At 33.4% G+C, this 14,462-nt stretch overlaps 1 protein-coding gene across 2 annotated transcripts in view; it reads left to right on the forward strand.

The window, feature by feature from the left end:
• klar (klarsicht) overlaps positions 1-14,462 on the forward strand; it is a 245,474-nt gene that overhangs the window by 179,038 nt on the left and 51,974 nt on the right. The gene's annotated exons all lie outside the window — the stretch shown is intronic.

The following is a 14,462-nucleotide window of genomic DNA, read 5'->3' on the forward strand; positions in this document are numbered from 1 at the left end:
CATTAGAGGATGCATGGGACCACCCAAGAAGGACTTGCACCTGTTAGCAATTGCGACATCGCGCACACCTGCGATTCCAGAGAGTGTTGCGGCAATCATCGCCACCGCGACGCTGTAGCTGCTCCGCCGTGGACGACGAGCACTCTTTGTTCCAACATTGAACGGGAGGGACATAGTTTAAGTTAGGAATAATTTATCATGTAATTTTTTTACAATAAATTATTAATAAGTAAATTTCGGTTTTTTTTGCGCCTTCGCGGGTCGGTCAATATAATTGTTTAATAATAGATGTTTACAATTAACATACGTGCTCTGTTTGACAATTAAGCTTCGTTTAGTCTAAGAGATGTTGAATGAAAAGCGGTCTGGCGACATCGCGGAATATTAACGAAGGGCCAGTGCGATGATATTGTTTGTAGAGATAATGTTTAATCTGTGGAAAACACGTGCGCTCGACCCGTTATTGAAACCAGTAGGCCATGGGAAAAATAACATTTGTTTATAAAAGAAGGTGGGTACCTATCGATCACCCTATCGAATGTTATTGACTCCCTATAGTCCTTATGTAAATAACAAAGGCAACTTCTACTAGGTAGATCAGAACGGAATATTTTAGAAATTAGTTAAGCCCCCTATTGTAATAGGCATAAATACAACAAGAGGTATCGGAATTGAAAATAATTTTAAATAAATTTCCTGGATCTCCTGGATCACAACTGAAGAATATCAGACCGGAACATTTCTCTTAAATTGATGAAATAGGTATAAAATATGAAGATATTAACGTAAGGAGTATCAATTAAAATTATCTACTCGCTAACAGAAATAACAACACAATTTATTACTCATACATGTCATTAAAATAATATATCTGCTTATAATATGTAGAAGAGATAGATATATTAACATATAATTTACATACAGCGGTCAAACAAGATACTATAATATGCTAATTTACAGCTTGTATGGTCTAATAGGTGTCTACTTCTAATTTATTGGTTTGAAAATAAATAAAACATATATAATTAAAAAAATAAAAAATATGGGTCAATGGCAAGGAATTAAATTCGCAAATTAATAACATGACTCACTATAAGCTAATCTAAAAGTTTGATCTGATTCTTTTTATTTCTATGTTGTTTTATTATAACAGGTTTTTGTTGGTCGTTTGAATAGCTTATTCACAAAGGATTTTTAATGATGTCTGTAAAGTTATTTTAAATTTTAATAAGCTTTTGTTTTCTGTATTCTTTCAAAAGTAATGCTTGTTGTTGAAATCTTTCGTCAATTTAACAGTAAGTAGGTAGGCAGTAATTTAACAGTAGGAAAAATTTAAGCATAATTATGTATTGAGCAATATAACAATTTTATATTTAAAAAAACCTAGAGGCCAGTCGTATCTCTATTGCACCTAAATTTTACCTTCAATAAATCGATACTCAAACTCAAATGTATCACTCAACAAGCAAACGTAATCGATTGTCAGAAGCTGGTCCTAAATCGTGATTCGTGACCTCAAGCTTCCGTCTTTGTAACGTTATGAGAAAATCAAATAGCTATGTGTATATGGTTACACGTAATTGTGTAGCTTTGACAAACTTTGCTTGTATTTTACGTAACTTTAAGAAGTTAAATTGCTTCTTTATATTTAAGAAGATATCGTGGCTGTAGTGCTAAAGAAATAAAGTTTAAAATGTAACATTTGCAGCGCTATTTTTTGTGAAATTAGACCAACTATTGTATCGTTATCAACACTATAGAAGTACTGAGTATAATGTGATTAGCATATTAAAACAAAACCTCTAATATATCCAGTACAAATCGACATTATGATCTCTACAAATTAGCGTTAAATTTTCAAAAAATTACGTGTGAGACACAATTAATACCATTTCGATTATACATAGAATCATGAGTTTATAAAGCACAAAAGGATTAAGAGCTGCATTTTGTAAAGTAAATATTTAAACAAAACGAGCGACTCAATATTAATAGAAACAATTTGATATTCGATATCTCAAAAGATCCGTATAAATGCGATATTTAGATCGCCTCAGGTTGAATAGGATTATAGGAAGCTTAGGTAGTTGCAGTATTGTGGCCGCGTATTGAATAGTAAGTATTGCCGGTGGCCGCAATTGTATCCAGCTAAACTATATCTGATCGGATTCGATTTGATTTATTAGATTTGCCTTTGAACACGCTTCGATCTAAAAGATTTTAATATAACGAATAGCCCCATTTGAATACAGTTCTATTGATAGCCGCTTGGACTGTTTTCGCGTTCAAAGTTTACATTGTTGCTTTGTTTATTGTTATTTTATTTATACTTTTCATCAAAATTGTTATTTGCTATACGATGAGAGACCTACGATGCAAAAGGGAAGTAACTTTTTATGTTTAAATGTTGCTGAATTCATTATTCTTCGTCACCTTATCGAAAAATGTGCAAGTGCTCACTTAGGTAGAATAAATAGTCAGAATTGCAGTTTAAACGCCGTATAACAGTCACGTGTAACAAGTTATAGAGCACTAATAACAGCCTGTCCGACATTAGCAAACTTACATCTTGATAAATATACACCGTCAAATGGCCTTTAATTTACTCTCACTGAAATTACATGTATATCAGGCTGAGGTGAATAAAATGACTCAATTTGTCTTAAACCGTCGGCCCGACGATTTTAAACGTTGTTTACACCCACACGTTTCAGTGGAGAACGAAATCTAAGGGTACATTTTATAGTATGAAAGTAATTGTTGGTTGTGTGCTTTCGGCCTATTTACTGGTAATGTCCTTCAGGCGCCTTGAGTAACTGTATTGAAATTTGCATATCTTATATAAGTGGAGTAAGACGTGATATGCGGAAGCGGGCTTGAAATTATAGTAATTGTTGAATTGGTTTTCAACAATGTTTATATGTAATCAAATAGTTTCGCAAAAATACAACATCTAAAATCTAAAATAACGTTAATTGTACTGTTCTTTCATACCGTATAGATTTAAAATCTATATTGATGTTAACGCACCATCAAGGCTGATTAGCGATTAGGTTATTATACTATAATTATCTATGCACAGTTCAGTTTGCTTTCCATAAGGTATGAGCCGGTTCACGCCCATGTTTATAATCAAGTGAAACCGCTGGAAGAGTCTGATAATAAATCTAGAAATCGTATTACATATTTAACACAAAGTTGAATAATTCAGCCATAACATATTTCGTGGTGACAACGAACTTTCCGTTTCACGAAATTATTACGTGGGATTATTGATATCGTTGGCTTTTCAATCGATACAGACAACCGGTGTTTCTTTTGACCTTACTTTCCCTTTAGTTTGAATTAAATATGTGATAATCATCGTGCGTTGTGTTTTGTGACGGATTCATAAGGAAATTGCTTTGCGTTTACTCTTGTCAGCTCGAGACTTGAGATCTTGACAGTAGCACTGTAGGCTCCTCTCACTCGATATATTTTACAGTTAATAGCTGACTTTCATCTCATATGGCGAACATGTCATGCGTATAATGCTCTTTTGTGTGCTTAATTATTATTATAACTTGTTAACTATACGGCCTTTGCGATGAAGTAATTTAGGAAGAATCTTAAGTTAAATGTAAACCTGTAATTTATGTCATGAAAATATACTAAGTTTATATCGTAAAATATGTAGTTTAATACTGGCGTTATCGCTTTTCTATGATTTACTATGGTAACTATTAAATTTATTGCGACGCTCTAGTTTAAAAAATTATTACAGTCATTTACACAAAAATTTCCACTTTCCAGCCGATAAAAGCGCTCGTTTAGTTTATTTTTAATCTGTTGTGGTTGATGATTGTTAACTCGCAGTCGCAGACTACTTAGGAAACTAATTATAAATCACATATGTTTAATGTTTATAGTTTCGAATCGATTGAAATAATTTAAAACTTTTCAATATTTCGTCTATCTCCTCTTGTCTAGATGCACAATTCTGTACTACCCATTGGCAAATGAAACGTTTAATCCAATAAAATATGAAAACAAATAGTTCAATTAAAATCCAATGCTGTATCGGTTACAAATCATAGTTTTAACAGAAACAAATGAACGAATTTCACCAAATATGCTCAATACAAAACCGGACGATACAATTTCATAAAATATCCTTGAACTGTCCATCAATCTGTTTTGTTTGTATCTATGATGTATTACACTTTCGTCAGAGCACGTGGGTGTTTTCTATATAGTGTATCTGTGTATAGAGAACACTAAAGCGTTCCCGATCGTAAATACATTAGTAGTTATATTGTGGGTGTCGGTTGATTGGATGTAATTTTACTTTTAGACGGGGTCGATAACCGGGCTCGGGAAATGCTAATGATTTGTGCCTGATTCGTTCTAGTGTTCGCCGTAATGGGTAAGGAAGTTGCAAGGTCATGGGTCGACGGATTTAGATTTTAGAAACTCGTTTGCTAACGATTGTGTGCTGTGTAGCGTCTTGCTTTGTTGCCGCAAGCCGGGGACTGCAGGATGCTATTAGAATTGTTACAATTTAAACTAAATTATTTGCATTAAACACGAGATATAAATTAATGTTTTAATTATAATGCTGTTTTACAGTCTTGAAAGTTAAAGTAACACACGTCATGCAGTACAATTTGTATGAATAATTATAATCGAAAAAAACTTAATAATTCCGACCTTGCTATTCTAAAAGGTCGTTTACTAACTGGCCAGTGCTTTTATTATCTGTGGCAGGTAATTATTATGGATCATACAGTCTATTCTTTGTTCATTGACGATGGATAAATCTTGAGTACAGTTTTGTTAGCAATTTGTTATTTCCTTTCAAATGCGTCTGAAGGTCTTTGCGCGTTGCGTTAGTCATAGCGGAGATGATTTTAGGTTTAATCTGTTTTGTAAGTGCTGGGGTATAATTATTAATTGAGCAATAAGTTTTTATTGCAAGTAATTAAGGAAATTTATACTTGTTAAATTTTATATGTATGTGTATTGTGTATTATATTTGATGGTCAATTGTTTTGTATTATTAAGCATAACTTATTAATTTAAAGTAGATAAATTCAACTATTAGAAGACAAAAATATTCTAGCCTTCATCGAGTGCTACGAATTTCACTCAAAATTCAGATTTATCAACCAAAAATTAAACGAAATATCTGAATTTTTCCCAACAGATAGACTACAAGCCCGCATATGAAAAAAATATGGGTCAAATGAACCACCAGGGGTCATATCTAGAACGAAAGAAGAGCAAAAAATAATAAGATTCATCACTATGCCGTCACTTGTAAGCTGTCTAACTGAGTGCAGATGAGAATTGAAAAGTACAGGTAGACTCGGTAAATTTTGGTCATATATTTTTGTACGGCATTCTTAACCATCGATAGATCCATTAAAAATAATAAGAAACCGCTCAGTGCCGTACAAAAATGTTGGTCCACCAAGTCGGAATTTTTATTTAATTTCCGAGAGTTACCGGGGGTAAATTTGGTCATTTGACCATGTACGGCATCTGTGTCATACTATTGCTATACTGCTTTTAATCCATTATTCCGCAACGCCGTACAAAAATCATGGGGACAAGGGGAAAAAATCGAGAGTTGCAATCCCCTCTCTTTCCCCACTCCAGGGGGTCATTTGACTAAGTACGGCTTCGGTTCCAAAACATTATCTAGCACTCAAAAGTACTATTAAAAGCATTGCCGTCAAAAAATAATTGTTCTTTTAAATGTATACCAATCATCTTAATTTCATCGAATTCTTGATATAAAGAGCTGTAAGGTCGTTTGACCCTGTACGGGAACTTTTTTTTTAACATGATATTGTAAAATTCAATTGTTGTATAGTATTGCCGTTCAAAAGAAACCGTTCTAAAAAAAGTTATAGAGAAATGCAAAACCAGAAATTTTGTTAAAGTTTAAACATCGTAGATTAATGAAATATAATAGTTTTCTACACTTTATTCGTTGTTTTAAATAGTATAAACATAGAAATTAGGAAAAAACGATGCCGTACATTTTTGTGCAGACCACATCTTTTAGGCTGATGAAAGCGACGAAAGCTACAATTTCAAGGGTGCTTTATGGCCATTTGATACAGTACGGCATTAACATATTTTTACCCAACTACGGCAAAGCAAAAGGAGGGTTATGGTTTTGACAGGTCATGTATGTATGTTCATCTATTCCCTCGTAACTTCTAAACTACTTAACAGAATTCGACAAATGACATATCATTAGAAGCGTCTCAATTGTTCACTGGATAACCAGTGACCAGCTAGCTAAAGGCTATATGGGGTTTCATAAAATCTAATGTGGCGCCCTCTAGCGGACAAAACATACAGAGTAAAAAAATAAAGTTAAGATAAATATGCCGTGTTTGGTATCATTTGAAAGCGCTTTACTTGTACATTTTGAATATGTATATATTACTAGCATTTGCTTGTGACTTAACCTGTATTCATGGGCTGATTGCATATAATTCATATCTTTTCGTTCATAGCTTTTTTATTAGTTCATCAATTTAACGGAGTCCATTCCACTTGACTCCGACTTTCCAAGGTGATAATTAACCACCTCGAGCTTCTTAATATTAATGTATATTTATATTTTATTATCAAAATATAAAGCAAACATTTCGTTATATGGATTTTTTCTTTTTCAGATTTTTCCCCTTTGATCCAACGAAAATGTACGGCACATGAAAAAATATTATCTATGCATAAAATACTTTAAAAATAAATTTATTTCGTGTTGTGTCAAATGACCCCCTGGAGTGGGGAAAGAGAGGGGATTACAACTCTCGATTTTTTCCCCTTGTCCCCATGATTTTTGTACGGCGTTGCGGAATAATGGATTAAAAGCAGTATAGCAATAGTATGACACAGATGCCGTACATGGTCAAATGACCAAATTTACCCCCGGTAACTCTCGGAAATTAAATAAAAATTCCGACTTGGTGGACCAACATTTTTGTACGGCACTGAGCGGTTTCTTATTATTTTAATGGATCTATCGATGGTTAAGAATGCCGTACAAAAATATATGACCAAAATTTACCGAGTCTACCTGTACTTTTCAATTCTCATCTGCACTCAGTTGGACAGCTTACAAGTGACGGCATAGTGATGAATCTTATTATTTTTTGCTCTTCTTTCGTACTAGATATGTCCCGTGGTGGTTCATTTGACCCATATTTTTTTCATATGCGGGCTTGTAGTCTAAGAATTATGCAAAGAGGGATACAATTTCTTACAAAATACAAATTAAATTGCTTCCACCAAATCTAATTAGCGACCGCAAAACATAATTTCAGCGACAATTTTGCACACGATTTTCAGACCACAGCTTTTGTGTTTATCGCTACTGGTATTAGGATTGTGGTTTATTGTTTTATGTTAGTACTATGAATTAGTATATATGTGTAGGAGTTTAGATGATGGTGAAATCAAGGATTGGCTTCAGATTCAGAGTCCACAGTACTTTTTTACGTTGATTCTCATTTTGTAGTGTTACCAAATAAATAAGGTTTATTGAAATTTAAAATTGACGGAATAAATCCTTTGTTTCAATTGCCAAACAAGGCAAATACATAATACATTCGCAAAATTTTTATTAACTGTTACAAAAATACAACGAATCTAGCACAAAGAAGTCTTTTCTAAAATTTTGATGTAGGCGAATTAAAACGTTGCTGTTAAAAGCTTTATTGTTTTCGAATAGCCACTCTGTTCTCAAGTTCAAAATGAAAACTTAAAAATTGTTGTATTTACATTTTGTATTACTGTTTAGTCTACACATACCCTGCATTTGTATACGTAGTATATTATTATTAGTCTGTGCCTGCATCTGGTTTTGTGCAACCCAACCGTGAAGTGTTTAGACTTTAGACGATTGTTCGACGTACATTGCTTTTTATAATACAATACAATTGTTTAAACAGTACTCGATAAGCCATGGAATGTGAAATGGTATTTATGAACGTTATATAAGTTAAGGTGTATGAACCGTTGAGAGGAAACAATACAATGGTATGTTTAAACTTAAAAAGCTTTCAGACTTTGATGCAATAACTAATAATGTGTGTTTATTGTTACAGGTAAATTGTTGTGGCTGTTGAAAAGGACATTGTACGCGCGGTATGCGAATTATTTTATAGGTTGAAGATTATTTGTATCGAAATGGTCAAGAAATATTACAGAATTTTCTGCCAGCCTGATTTGACTCTAAAAATTTCATAGTGGTTCAGATGCAAAAATAATTCGAATACTTGCGTTTGAAGGATAGAGATAAGAATATATATCTATTTAGAAAAAGTAATAAAGTACCATTTTCTATGATGATCTACGTAAAAGCGTGAACTTTTGTTTTAACCCATTGACCACCGTAAGGCCCGATCGGGGCGCGACACAATAGATTTTCTATTGTGTCTGTGATTCCGAGGACTGATGGATTAAAAAGGATATACATATGTACAAACATAATAATAATGTTTGCATAGCAACTAAAATCGAGGGAATAACCGTACATAACTGAAATTAATTTATATTTATTTAAAATCTGGATTCAGTTAATTTCTAAAATAAATTATAATTTTCTTGCTGAAAAACTTTCACAACTTAACGCCCTAATTACTCTCACTATTGCACCGTTAAATGGACGAGGTTAATAGAAATTTTATTTTTATTTTCACTAGAATAGCGTTCTCAAGAAATCTTCAATTTGTAGAAAAAATGAAAGTTTTTCGTTTCAGGCGCAGTTATAACTTTTTATGCTTTGTTATAAGGTCATTGTGCGAATTCAGGTTTTTAAATTTTAGGAAGTAGGCTTCTTATTATAAGGTTATTGAAGCGAATATTTGTTTAGTTACATATATTCATTCACCTTGTCGTGCACAGCTTTAAATTTCAAATTCTGTGTAGTTAAAATATAAATCTGGCAAGAGTTCCTGACGAACAGAATATCCTTATTACGATACTGAACAACTTGGCAGATGTTTATGGTACAATCTCAACGATATTTTATAAGTTAATTTGTAACTATTTATCGTGTACATTCATTACTATCAAATCTGAAGCTCAAGTAACACCGGGGCGCGCACCACTATAAAACAGTCACGTATTTATTACGTTAAGTTTGAAATTATTCGCAGCTGCATTTAAATTGCACGTGCTTCCTTGCACAATACACAAACGGGACACTGGTCTTGACACACGGTCAATGGGGTTGGGTCCAATTGGAATTCGATTTTATTAGATAGTTTAATTAAAGTTCATTGTTCTTTGATTAGTTTTGAAATACCCTTTACCTATTTTGAAAGGTAGGCATATTTTGTATTAACCGAAAGTGTATGAGATTGTTGTTTTGTTGGTGGTAAATATGTGGCTAGACAGTGAATAAGTTGTTTTTTAAGTTGGTTAAATAGTAATTGTAAATAATATAAATATGCTATTCACCTAATAAAGGAATACATTACATAGAACAGAGATACAGAACTTAACTTAAGAAAAGACAGCACCTATTTTAAAATTCATATAATTTAACACCATGCATGTCACATCAAAATTTAAAACTTACCTATGTCATATACTTATATCTAATTGGCTAATCCCGTTGTTTATCGACCTGCGAGCATGCACTCAGAGTTGAATACGATCAAGCGACTGGGGACCGTTACATCAAACAATGGACCATAGCATTATCGGCATGCGTAAATCCTCTATTCATACCGTAATCAACATTCCTATAGCTTTTTTGCAATACATGTATCTAATCTTAACATAAATACTAGCCAAAGGCTATATAATATTATGGCGATTTCATCTAGACTTTAAATTCAAGTAATGACTTACAAATTGGATACTTGCTTTTTAGATACGTTATTAGCTACTTTCCAATTTAATACCGCTTCGACACTTGATAATAATTATGACTTTGAATTTAAACTAGGGATGTAACGATACCGATACCGATACCGATATATCGGCCGATATATCGGCAAGCCGATATATCGGTATCGCCGATAATAAATCAACCGATACCGATATTTTTTTATTAAATTCTTTTCTTTTATGTTTTTGCCTTGTATTCATTCATATTGTTTTATTTCTGTTTCTGTAATAGTGTTAAGGAAGAGCGGAACCTCCTGACACAAGCATTTTATTTGCTTACTAGGAGTGTTCCAATCACAAATTGGTTTATGTAAAGGAAATAAATAAATAGTTTTGAATTTTTTGAATTTTTAACGTGATAACGTTTTTAAAATCGTTTTAGTCGGGTGACATGTTCATAAACTTGTGTCACACCAAAACCTCACGAGCGCGATCGCAGGTATAACGAGAGAGAGACGGACCGATCTCCCGTTTCATCTCGAGCGCTGCCACTGCATTATGTTATCACGTAAACATCGCGATCGTAAACCTACTTTACAAACAACCAATTTTTTTGATATCAAATAATTCAACAATCCGCGCCCAATGAACGATGCGGGAGGCCGCCCGCGCGTGCGAACTTTGTTTTCTGAAAAAACTCTACCAATATTATAGTAAACTTTTATTAGGTACTGATTGTATGTGTATTACTTAAAGTTTAACTGACTTCGTAAAATAATAATACTAAAATAAATGGTTTTGTTGCTTTTTGATTTGGCATTTTTATTTAAAAGAATACGATTAACAGTTGTCTCTGTTAAATGTTGGTAACTTTTTATGCATAATTCATTATTTATTTTTCTACCAAGCCATCGATATCGGTATCGGTATCGGTATCGCCGATACATTACTACAAATATCGGTATCGGTATCGTATCGGCAAAATCATGTATCGTTACATCCCTAATTTAAACCCAGAAGCAACTTCTACATTATAATTATGCTTATGAATATTGATTAGAATTTATATATATATATATTTGTTAAACACATTGATTAGTTTATTTACTTTGGAAATGTAATCAGCATATAGTGAGATTTTTCATATATAGTGAGATTTTTCATTGGAAATTTCGAGAAACTATAACAACTACATCCTGAATGGCATGAAGTGCGTTATAAATAACTGAATGTCTCGTCAAATCGCTCGCAATCGGAGACGCTCCACAAATTTACAGAATCTGTGCTAATTCGCGCCAATAACCGTCGTTCCTCATGTGTGTAGGCTGTGGAAATGGGATTGGGTTCGAGTAGGATTTGTGCTGGCCGGCCGCAGCGTGCAGTGGTTGCGTTGCTAGGTAACGGCTAGGGTTGGTAGGTACGCGATGCGTTTGATGGGAATAAGTTTGTAGGGCATTACGTGTTGAATATTTTGTAGTGGAATGTATAAGGTGTTTTAAGTGATAACAATATTGAGGTGATAATTAAGGGATTTATATAAATATATCAACAGTTTTTTTTTCTTTTTGCATCAAGCAGAAGGAGCCTGTGGAATTTTAATACATGTACATATTTAAAGATATTTTTAAAAACAAAAAGCTCACGAATTTCACGACTTTTAAACGACCTCTCTATAAAGCTCAGTTTCTACTTAATACAACAATTGATTAAATAAATATCAAATATAATTCCACATGGTGGCAACCCTCACAACGGTTGAGATTTTACCACAGAATAAATAGATTACACTGAGAGTCTGAGATGATGATGGTGGATAAAAACAGCTGTGTTAGATTTACGTGAGTGTTACACTTTTTGGACCATTGTTCGAATACGTGGAATTCGTGTTCTTGTACGTGTAACATTTGTGAATGAAACTCAGTATTAAGCTTAAAGATTAATAAATATTTTCTTTAACACTTTAGATTTCTTCTATTAGTTTTGATAACGTTTGCATCGTTATAATACTACATAATAATTTCATATTTTTTAGTCTTTACTATTTCACAATTTCGCTATAAGTACAAGTCGTGTGAACGCAAATAAATCTTCAGTATACTCCAATACTACAATCGACGTGTCTAACACTATGGATCCATAAAATGCTACATCCAAATAAGATGTATGCCATATGCCTCTATATGGATAACATGGCGATACCACGAACATGTGGTCGGTCACGATTCCAAAGAGTATTGGTTACACTACGTAATAATAAATGTACTGTGGTGTGTGATGAGAGGTTGTATGCTAATTGCGATCACGTTTAACTTTTACTTTAAACTTTTGCAGCTGTGAACAGTGAAGGTATGGATCGATTTCGTTAAATGCGATGGTATGGTGGGTAGGGATTGGAAATGTACAATGGTACTTTTTCTAAATGGTCGAGATTTAGAAAAAGGCTGTAAAGTTAAGAATTTGTAGTTAAGTAATATTTGTAAATGTAATGTGACATAGTACACATGTAGGAAAGAAAATAAAAACACAATTTGTAAGTTAGTTTAGGACTTTAATCCGAATGAAATTACTTTATAGATGTTATTAAATTTGAATGTATAATATTTTATTAAATTGTCCTGTAAGCATGACTTCTCAAAATCACAAAAATTACATCTCAAAAAAACTTTATCTTCCAATAGGTACTTTTGACCGATATCATAATAAATATTTATACCCGCCGTTCTTGACATTGAAAGCGTCTCGTATGTACATATGTAGGTTGGTAATAGGTATACGTGTATCCGTTTTTATCGACAAATAGATTTATTGCGGCATACAACCGCAGATTAACAGTAAACTGATAAGTTCCGATACCATAATCCCGATGTTTATTTAGAACGTTATTACAAGATCATACAGCTATCGACTGTATCGGCACATCTGACCATTTGCAGCATACAACGGTTCGAGTGTATGTGTGTTCGTTTGGTTCGTTTTCATCGTATATTCCATGTTTGCACAGTGTACTAGTCATATTTCACTCGTAGTGGTATTTTTAAATGTATTGAATAGAATGAAAGGAATATTGTATTTGCGTTGAACATTAGTTGAATCAGACTTTATTAAAGTTTGAAAAATAAAGAAACAAAAGATATTACTGCCTTTATATAAAATATTATGCCATAGCTTAGAATTCGCTCTCTTCTTGAAGATTAAATTATATACCTATGCCATTACATGTTTCTAGTTGTCCCTTTTTGATGTTAATGTCATCTAAAATTATTGCTATTCATAGTTTTTCCACGTTTTTTAGTTACAATCTGTAATCCGTGTGTAATATGTAGGTAGTAGGGAACATTCCTACGGGTTGCATTACACGTTTTATCGATTTAAATATACAAGCTGCTTAAATATCGCTGACTTCATCGTATCAAATGTTTGATAAAATGATTTATGACATCATCAACGTGCATTCAATACCCTTGATGTAGTATCAAAACATTGAATCGTACTTCATTCGCGAATATACCGGCTCTAGAAACAAATAAACATAAGGTCAAACACAATTGGCTATAGTCTATACAAATGTTTTTTTTTGTATTCCATTATTTAAATCGTAGCGTGAAGGTGCTTTCAAGGTTAACATAGGTTTAAATGTGTTTTGAACAATGAGTGGATATATTTGTTCGACATAAAAAGATCACACTCTGTCGAAAACAAACGGATGTTACTTATTTTCATTTTGCTTCTTGAATTAAGTGGCAATAATATCTAAAATATCACAAGAACCGTTGTTCGTTTGTATCAATAAAATAAAATAAAATCAAGAAATATAGAAATATGAACTGAGCAACATAAGAATGTATAAAACGTAAGAATGTTGTTGCTCTTTCGCTGACGCATTGTAACCAGTTACAATTGTGATTCGCGAGCTATGTGTCCTGTACGACATGTGTGAAGTGCAGAGAATAAAGGTTTATGGTCGTTTCCCACTTGTACACACGTATCTATAGATAGGACCATTGTATCGTAACAAAGTTTCCCCTACGAGATGTCAAGATGCTCGTTAACATTTAAAGACGTATCTCTATTTAACTACCGTTTAACAGGTACACAGAATGCGGTCGTAAATCCGTAGCTATCCCCATCATCTCATACTATGTAATTCAACTATCTTCGCCAACTTGGCTGCTCGTAAACAAAATGTCACTGTGTCAACGCGGTTTTTATAGTGACGAATGGCTGACAACGTTTCCAGCCATTCCGGAAACGGGGCTAGCATACCGGCGAAATAGGATACGTTCTAACTCACTTGGCCCGTAGAATTTCTGTATGCATTGGTTTTACTTTGATACTAACTTTCGGCCCGCGTCTTGGCCTGCGTTGTCATTGGAAAACCCGCATTGTTCTCATTCCCGTGGGGTTTCCGAGATAAAACCTATCCTATCTCATTTCTCAGGTTTCATGCTATCTCTTTAACATCTAAATCAGTAAAATGGTTGAAGAAGAGACAGACAGATGGACAGAGTTACTTTCGCATTTATAATATTAGGGACATTCCACCATTAACACACAATGCATCACGTTTTGCTGAAAACGCGATCGGAGTTCAGTTATTCTCGGCTCTGATTTGGCTAATTCAA

Source organism: Colias eurytheme, chromosome 20 (assembly GCF_061535395.1).
Source record: "Colias eurytheme isolate Ceu_HAF_F1 chromosome 20, ilColEury1 Martin Lab GWU primary, whole genome shotgun sequence".
NCBI classification, from domain to species: domain Eukaryota; kingdom Metazoa; phylum Arthropoda; class Insecta; order Lepidoptera; family Pieridae; genus Colias; species Colias eurytheme.